General features: G+C 41.2%; 1 protein-coding gene across 1 annotated transcript in view; it reads right to left on the minus strand.

Moving 5' to 3' along the window:
* The window catches only part of si:ch211-285f17.1 (sickle tail protein homolog), a 100,509-nt gene that overhangs the window by 89,620 nt on the left and 661 nt on the right, over positions 1–10,228 (minus strand). The gene's annotated exons all lie outside the window — the stretch shown is intronic.

The following is a 10,228-nucleotide window of genomic DNA, read 5'->3' on the forward strand; positions in this document are numbered from 1 at the left end:
CACAAAGACACAAGGCTTCAGTCAGCAGCAGAGATGTGCTGAGCAAACAGCATTGACCAGAGCCTGGAAAAACACAGGACAGAGATAAACAACTGAAGCAATGGGACACAAAGTGATGAAGACACAAAGAAGGGCACATGAGAGCAGTAAACGCGAAGCATAAAATAGAGGTGGTGAAAAATAAACTGGAGCTAAAGGGGCTATTAATGATGGAGGGAACGATGTGGGATTTAATTGATGAGGGACTAGCCATGGGAGATATGAAGCTTTGCTTTACGTGGCTCGCCTGAAGACAAAATATACAGATTCTTTAGCTTCACGTCTCGTTATGGCACTATGGCGCTTTTACGGGAATGATGGGCTCCAATTTTTATAGCTTCCCTCTATAGCAGTAATCGGAATCAACAGTCCTCCTTCGGCTAGAAATAGCACTGACTTGAGGCTAATTGTAATAAATGGTACAAGTAAAAGCTGCAGGCCTTTGTTGACAGCACACCACAGAAGTATGTCTAATTAAGACTCTCACAAGAATGTCATGACACATTTGGACAGTGTGCACCTAAAAGGATGCTCTGCGTTCAAATAAAGCAACCTGCTCAGCCTTGCTTCAATAATTACTCACGCTATTTAAAATATCCCCAAGTACTCATGACAATCAATAAACGATATAATTTTTAGTAGGATTTTGACGATGAGTGCATGAGGAGCCTATTCTAATGCTGCAAAATCTGCTCGAGCTCAGGCCCACTTTGGGAAAATAAGAGAGTACAGGATCTGGTTTGATCAAAGACATTGGTGTACCTTGCTAACACGGAGTGCAACTCCAAATTGCTATAAGGCTACACTGGGTCTTTTGTTTCCTAGAGTTAATTAATCAAATGTGTGTTTTCAACAGGAAAGGCAACCAAACTAACACACATGTTTTTGATTGCACTTCAATTTCAGAACTTGGGTCAGGGGTTAGGTGGGCCCACCCTTTGCCTGACATCTGCCCTGACCCTTTGTCTTGTCACAGGTTTAGTGTTCATGTCCAGTCCAGACTGAGCTGGATCTCCTTAGGTGTGTTTCCTGTACTGTGTTGCAACCTCAGTCTCCCTAACCACACCTCCAACTTCCCCAAGGTGAGACTTCACAGGCCTGATTCATCTGGGCCAGGGCCTCTTTAATGAACTGATGAACTCACTCTGATGCGCAGATGCTCTGGGTGCCAAAGAGGCTGATTAATGTAAGAAGAGCAGGAAGAGGGAAGCAGAAAGAAGGAGTAATGCATAGAATGCAATAAAGGAGGAGTGGGGTGGGGGGGAATCCCTTTTGAGGTAGAACTGGTCCTTCAATCTCCACTGGCCCTCTGCTCTGAGTAGAAAGGGAGGAGTGAGAGCTTTGACCAAAAACCCCTGGAGTCTGATCCTCATTAAGAGGCACAAAGAACATCAAAGACCAACCCCGAACCTCTATCAGTCAGGAGCACTGACAATCCCTGTAATATTAAAACTCTGGGCGCCATTCAGTATCAAGTTCTGAGGAAGCCGCAGGGGCTCAGGCGACATAGGGTTGGGGGACTTTAAGGTCCTGAAGGTCAGTGGAAAGTTTGAGCTAACTCCTCACCTCAGTGATTGGCCACTGCTGTATAAGCTTTCTGAAGGAAAGAAGGAAACGTGCAGGGGACAGTGATAACTAGCAGCTGTGGTTAAATGGCAACTAGCAAGTCTGGGTATGCCTAAAGCTTTTTTAAATTAAAAACACAATACTGCATGCTGAAATATATTACAAGCTACCTAAAATAGAACTGAACAGTCTGTTAGTTTAATGGTAATGTGAAAAAGAATGCGCCTTTAAGTTAAAGATCTGTGGATTTATTACATAAAAGTTGTTTTTATTTTTATGTTTGAGCACACAACAAATGTAACAAAAAGCATGGCATTGACCTTTGAGAGAAAAACCACAGTAGGACCAACAAGGAAAAAACAAAAACCTGTAGAACAAAATAAAGTCAAATAATTTACTCTGCTTACCCTGAAGCTGATTAGCCTGGCTGTCCCCTTACAAATATGCTCTTGACCTTTTCTCAAGAGAAGTACGATTCGACGAGTGGTGCAAGTCTCCTGCTAATGTTTCAAGGCAACAAAATATTAGGTATAAATTTCACCTTGGTGGTCCACAAACGGAATGACTGAAGGGAGTGTTTCTTTCACTGGCACAGCAGGCATCAAACACACACCGATAACTCGGGTTACATTTGGACATGCAGGGGCATGTACCCAAGCAGAAGAAACACTCAAAGGTTTAAGAGTTAGCAAAATGCAAAAACATACAATAACCTGCAGATCTGTGTATGCATAAATGAAATAATATGCTGTGGTTTGGAGTTACCTACTCTAGGTGAACACAGAAAGTGACAATTCAAACAGACGGCAGCAAGAATCAAATCCGAATCAAACTGTTAAAAGCATTTTTTTGCCAGGTACAATCATAAAGTGTCTGGTGTCTGGACGGTGGAAAGCTCTAAAGTATTTTTGGGCTGACTAACAGTGATTGAACGAGAGATGCAGAGAGTAAAGGACTTTGCTGACCTTGCCAAAAGGTCTGATGATTGCTGCCCCCTCTTTAGACTCCCAGGCTTGGCTATTAAATCTCTTACACAACTCCTGGCCTTTTCAGTGATTCCTGACAGCCAGGTCCGCATCATCGCAGCATTCGGCTCCACATTACAGAGAGGCATAACATCATATTTGATTGTTAAATATCTGAGTCTTTCCTCCACAACTGCAGCTGTACGCTCTGATAAGGTAAAGTTAAAGACTTTAAAAGGGCCAGGGAATTAGTGGGACAGATATATACACTCTGTACAATAAGTTAAATATATTTTCCTCACCTGTGACAATGAGAAAGAAGTAAGCAAGAAGCAGATATCCATAAGCCCCTTGTTCATTCTTTTAATCATGAAACTTCACCATAACATATCAATACACTGCATGTAAGTGTGGTTGGGGACTCTTTAATTATTTAAATAATTAATTAATATTTCTTTATCTTCAGATTTGGTTTGGATCAAAGGATCAACAGGCATTTGCTGATGCCAGCACCTCAGCAGTGCACCTATTGGCAAAATGGTATTTCATAGACTTTGAAGGAAGTAAAGTGGATTAGCTTAACCTGACCTGAAAATTCACAGAAAGTGCTAAAGAAATTACTACACACAACAGTTCCTTTATTCACCTCCTTATTTTCACATGGGAATCCTGCGGATAAAGATTTTTTTAAACGCTTGCTGACAAATAAGGAGGTCATTTTGCCAATTACTTTTCTTTCTTCTTATAAAAAAAAAAAACAGAACTTGTTGAACTAGTTGAAATTGATAATTGCATCTATAGATATTTTTCATGAGTTCTGGGATCAATCGTAGCTCCTGAAGATGTGCAATAAGGTCAATGCTGAACTTCTCAGCACTTTCGGGATGTGTGCTTTCCTCCCACATTCGCTTCTCGTGACCGCACCCAATCAGTGGCGTCCAGTCCACACCCACTTGTATCCTCACACTTAACCTCCCATTTATCACAATGACAGGAGTGGCTTGTGGTTATTGACTGGGATTGGATTCTTTTCCATTCCACAAGCTCAGTTATCAAATTAGATACAGAATCAAAATGTTTGGAATTTCAAATGAGTGCTGTCAGATAGCTTGTCTTTAGCTAAGTGGGTATAAATTACTTGAAATCAGCAAGGACTTATCAAATGCCATGGCGTTTTAAAAAATGTCTTTAGGCATTTAATGTCTGTGTCTATGGTGTTCTGGCATTTAACGTCTTTGTTTCACTTCCTGGGAGGTGTCGACAGCTTCTTTCCATAACAGCACTTTTTTTTTTTTCTTTTTTCTCCTGTCAGCTTATCCTGTGAGTTCAGGGTCGCCACAGCAGATCATTGTACGCATGTTCCTTTGGCATCGTTTTTACGCTGGATGCCCTTCCTGACACAACTCTCCCCAATTTCTACTTTGGACCGGCACTGCACAGCTGAGGAGGGGAATGGGCTGTTAGGGGTTCAGTGTCTTGCCCAGAGACACTTTGACATATAGCCAGGGCTGGGGATGGAACCACTGACCCTGTGGTCCATGGACAACTGCTTTTAGCAACTGAGCTACAGCCAACCCCATAACAGCACTTTTCTATTTAAAAAATTATAAAAAAAAAAAAAAAAGTTACACAGTGTGGCTTTATGCTAAGCTCACTAAAAGCTGGCTGTAGTTGCACACACTTACCAGCCACTTTATTAAGTACGCCTGTTCAACTGCTCTGTAATGCAAAATAAAATCAGCCAATCACATTGCAGCAACTCGATGTTAACCTTTTAGTCATGCAGGCATGGTCAGGAGCATATGCTGAAGTTCAAACCGAGCAGCAGAATGAGGAAAAAAGGGGATTTAATTGACTTGTAGCACAGTTGGTACCAGGTAGGCTGATCTGAGTCTTTCAGAAACTGCTGATCTACTGGGATTTTTATGCACACCCATCTCTAGGGTTTACAGAGAACTGTTAAAACAATAGAAAATATCAAAAAGGTGGAAAAGGTCTTGTTGGTATCAGAACTTAGATGAGAATGGCCAGACGAGTTCAAGCTGATAGAAAAACCACACTAGGTCAAAAAACTACTCGGTACAACTGAGGTATGAAGAAGAGCATCTCTGAACAACACATGTCAAACCTTGAAATAATTGGCTACAGCAGCAGAGGATCACACTGGGTTCCACTCCTATCAGCTAAGAACGGGAAACCGAGGCTCCAATTTTTAAGGGCTCAACAAAATCGGACAATAGAAGCCTGAAAAAACACTGCCTGCTTTGACGATAAATAAATAAATAGTCGCTAATATAGCGCTTTTATCCAAAGCGCTTTACAATGTTGCTACCCATTCACACACACATTCACACACTCACACACCGATGGCAGTGGCTGCCATGCAAGCTGCTCACTGGGAGCAGCTTGGGGTTCAGTGTCTTGCCCAAGGACACTTCGACTTGTAGCCAGGAGCGGGGATTGAAACACTGACCCTGTGGTCCATGGTCAACTGCCTTACCAGCTGAGCTACAGCCGCCCCGACTGATTCTCCTTTTCTTCTTTTTTGACTGGTTGGGTCAGAATTTGGCGTAAACAACATGAAATCCTGCTCATCCTGCCTTTTAGCACCAGTTCAGGCTGTCGGTTGTGGTTAATTTGGTAGGGGAAATTTTTCTTTGCACACTTAGTACCAACTAAGCATCGCTTAAATGTAGCAGCTTACCTGAGTATTGACCATGTCCATATGATGGCTACTTCCAGCGGGATGATGTGCTATGTCACAAAGCTAAAATCATCTCAAAGGGCATCGGAAGTGGCCGGTATGTAATGGTATGTAAATTCTATATTTTACTATTTCTTTTACTATTTCTTATACTATTCTATATCTTACATGAAAGAAGGCTTAAAAGGACTGCAGACACAGGAGATTTGAGGAAGTGTGTGTGTGTGTGTGTGAGTGAGAGAGACCTGTGTACCAGGGACTTTAGATTTTAGATTTATAATGTCATTAAAATCACAGCATGAAGTTGGAAGACAGGCCTTAGATAAGCCTAATTTTCACACACCAACACACACTTAATATTAAGCATCAGTGCACATCCTCACTCACGCAAATTCCGCCCCATTTTCTCCCCCACTTTTTCCCCCCCACATACCTATTTGACATTTTCCTTTGAACGTGACCTCACTGTAACATCAAAGGAGAGGCTCTTTGACTTCCCACTCATCTGTGTCCGAATCAATTTTTGCTCTCTGTGCTCCTTTAAAGAAATATCATCAGGTCTGCGCATGATTAGTACTTGGGAAATACACTCAGAGAATGCTGTTACACTCTGGGTCCCAACAGCACAGAAATATAATTGTCAATAAAGATGTGCAGATATTTCAAGTCCACTGCTCAGGGGGAGTGAATGACAACTGTGCAGAGAACTGGCACCCTGTGGGAATCATCATTTTAACAGTCTACATTTCCAACTGTTTATAATATCTAGACTCAGGTCCTCCCAGTTTTAAGATCACTATAAAGACCGAAGTGTTTGTCTACTGCTCAGCTAATTCCACAGGCCACAAAAGAGCAGCAATGGGACTGACAATGCTGTGATGTCTACAGACACTGGGAGACTTGCACTGACATCATGTTTTGCTTATGATTTACAGCATTTTTAACAAATACATACATACTTCATTGCATCTTCTTCAGGAAGGAACACATGAAGGGGAATTGATAAGAAAAAAAGAACAAAACATCTGGTTCCCCTCTACAGAGAAGTCAGGAGAGGATGGATTATTTATGAGGGAAGTGACGTTTTGTGATGCAAAGCCAGTCGTGAGACAGAGAATGACTTGGGAGAAAGGCAAGATCCCGTTTCCTGTACAACACCTTGCACCCATACTGTAAATCTCTGTTTGGTCTTTTCAAAATGCCATTTTTGTGCCAATGACCTCTGTGTTAACTTTCTTCTCTCACAAACACTTGTTGAAGGAAGAAAATGTCAGAAGTCAGAAAACAGTATGCAATGTTTTTTGGAAGAATAGGTCAAACAGAAGCAAAGTGCTTTCACTTCTCTGAAAATGTAACATTACCGCAGGATCTTCTCATTCAAGTGGCTGGAAAACATGAAAAGGTCAGCAGAGAATGGATGAAATGTAAGATTCCTGGAGATTAAATACAAACTAACTAATATATTGTCAAAGATCCTGTTGTGTATTAGGTTCTTCAGCATTGACTTAGGATTCTTGATTTATATTTTCACAATCACAACTAACCCTTCCAGCACAAGGAACTTGATAAATTCAACCCATGGACAAACAAACTAATCGGCATTTGCTTTAATATTATATATAAAACATAAAGGACATATTGGCAAGATAATAACACTGAAAACATTTTTTCAACCAAACCACATTAACACAAGCGCTGTGATTCAAAATTGTGCTCAGTATTAAAGTAACAAAAAAACAGAATGGATATCATCTCAAGGTTACTGCCTTTTATCAAACAGCAACACCCCCAGTTACAGCTAGAAAAACAACAGCATATTATCTTGGGCACAGAAGGCCACAGAGTACCCTTAAATCTTTGTGTTTCATACTTAAGAGCCCTTAAGGGACGGCTTTTTAATCTGCTGTGAAAACAGCTGTTTAGCATCTCAGGGGCTTGACTATTTCCAGAAGGATCATCTCAAGGGCCATCCACTGTGATCACCAGCGTTAGTGAGGGAGAAAGCCTGCTAGACATGATGGCTGAGTTCAGCTCAGGGCAGCAACACACTGAAATATGGCATTTGTAGAAGTGAGTGAACTATCTATAATAAACATATCCTGTGAAATTAAGGCCAAGCTTTATCCTCACCTTCATATTTGATTTGTCTTCACAGGGAATTGTGAGCACTGTGAGGAGTTTACCGGAGACAGCAGCTGGTCTGGTTTCCAAAGCCTGACACTGGCACAGACACCATCTGCATTCCTAAGCTGGTCAAGAAGCACATTCTGTGATTATCATTCCACCATAACATTTCACATTTACCCTGGGAATCACATAGGGCGTGAGGCGGCGATAGGCAGCCATGTTTATTATTCATCCTGGACCTCCTGAAAAAGCACTAAAAAGTGCTTTCAACAAAAATGGCTAGATTGAGCATTCATGTGCTAATAAAGTTAGCAGCAGAGCATGGTCTCCTATTTATTATTCTAGATATGACAGATTACTGATTGGTTTGCATTGACATTTTAATGTACAGTACTTTATGTTGTTAAAAGACAAATGGTGAGGTAATAAATATTGTGTGTGAGTATAAGTGTTGTGTAATCTGGTTGTTGTTGGAATTAAAATCTTGTCATCATCAGCAATATGCATCTAATTTAACATACATCCTATTTATTGTTGTTATTGGGTAAAACAGGATCAAATGTTACTGGGTGTGTTCTCTAACGTGAACGATCATATAACTTTTTGCCTTGAGTTCACATTATTCTTAGACAATTCTGTCCTTCTCACAGGTTACATGTTGTAAAAGTTGGACAAGCTTTTATTTATTTTCCTTTTTCTACTATACCTAAATATAGAGATACCACTCAAAATGATTTCTATGATATAAACATTGTAAGATACATATTGTACTGTGCCTCAACTGTAAGCAGATAGACCTGTGGTAGGCCAATTAAACTATTAATAAAAGATCAATATGCTTACTGAATGATTTTCAAAATTACTATGTGTAACACTGACTCATATAGAGAAAATCCATGCATGTAAAGGGTAAAGTGAGGTTTTATCCCACGGTGGTGTTACAGACTAAAAGCAGATGGCTGCTGTCTGATGAAGTGTTGTGGTGTCGTTCTATTGAATTAAGTTGGCCGCATGACAGATTTGAGTTAATGGAGCAAGACCTATGGAATAAACCACAGTAACAACATCAGTTAACAGAGCTTCTTGGCCAAGACCAAAGAGAGATTTCAGCTGCTCTTTGTGAAGATCAAGTTAGTGATTGGGCTACACTTTAAAGTTCTCCACTTTGTCTTCATGAGAATTGGTAACAGACTGATGGGAAAAGAGAGGGTAGTTATCTCCTTCAGCCATCCAATCGAGACTGCATACATCCTCAAAAACAGCTGAAATAACCTTCAAGTACTGCTGGAAACCTGAGATGATGAACATCATTGTGGACGGTGCAGCTGCCTGGGATGTAAAGCAGCTTACTGAAAGACATAGCACTATTTTACTAACTGAGCGTGCAGCTCTCTGCAGAGTGTGTGTGTCATCATAATAAAGCCTATATACAACCCGTCTTTTAAAAGGAACTAAAGACTAATTACATTTTTTTTTTATCTAGTATCTAAAGCATGCTGGTTAAAATGGAGAATAACAACATAGTGAAACAGATCAGTGACACAGGAGAACCAAACCAGAACCAGAACACAGTCCTTAAATAATTCATACAGATGAGCCTGAAAACAATGTTTTTGTCTCTTGCACTTTGAAACCCCATTCTCCCCACCACAAATTGAGATTTTCTAGACTAATCTTAGCAGTGAATAACGAAGAGGCTGTGTGTGATGAAACAGGACACGTCTACTCGTACACTTAGCCGACACAAACAGCATTTAATGTTGGCTGAACGTGGAACCAAAAGAGTGTGTCCATACAAAATAAGCCCGGGAAAAAATGATATTAATCCTAAATAGATGCACCACAAAGACAAGCATGAACCTCTAAAAAAAATACTGTACATGCTGCAGATTACTGCTTTAACTCAAGTGAATCAAACAGCACCACCAGCACTCACATCTGCTGTAGTCTTCCCTCTAAGTCACACCAAGATCATTAGTGAGTATAACGGTCTGAAAGTGAATGAAGTGATGGATGAGCTATACTGTTCTGCTGCTATCCAGTTGTTTTTTGTGTTTGTGATAAGGGGGTGGGTATCAAATATTGGCTGGCTTCCCCTGAGAGGTAAATGTTATATCAGCAGTAAAGTCTTTAACTAGGAATGGTCATGAGTTTGTGCATGAGAGTGTAGTGCAGTGTGTGTGTGTGCATCACAGAAATGCACTGACACTTGATTCCACTGTCACTTGCCTCTGGACCACAGCAAAAACAAATGGGCTGAGTCAGAAAGTGTGTGTTTGCTGAAGCTGCCGTTCTTTCCTTCCACACACTACCCCGGCTTCGCTGCGTACAACCTGAGCATAACATGCACACAACATCAGCACTTGACGTTACGCTGTCCACACACGTTACTAAATGTGGGGGGGAAACACAGAGCACAGAGAAAATATCAGAGGAGCTGCCCTCGATGACACACATATAAGACAACACAAATGTGCGCTGCCATAAAACCAGAGTGCACTGTAGATGCACACCTCTGGAGGGCTTTGCAGCAAATAGGCATTTTTCCATTGTGTCCTTGCTCACGTGACCTGCCACTCAACTTGTCACCATGGAGATGAGCTCAGCTTCTCTGGCTCTCTCACTGTATTGCATACACTGCAGCAGGCACAGCTGACACTGTCACACCGCACATGCTGACAGAAGTCCACCTTTAGACCATCCATCCACTCAACAGCGGATAAATGCTCATGTGCTGCACTTTTCTCAAGGGGGAGCTTCACCTTACTAAGACAGAGCATGAGAGGTGTTGCGCTCACTGAGGAGACCAGAGGAGAAAAGGCCAACA

The sequence above is a fragment of the Channa argus genome, chromosome 19 (assembly GCF_033026475.1).
Source record: "Channa argus isolate prfri chromosome 19, Channa argus male v1.0, whole genome shotgun sequence".
Classification (NCBI taxonomy): domain Eukaryota; kingdom Metazoa; phylum Chordata; class Actinopteri; order Anabantiformes; family Channidae; genus Channa; species Channa argus.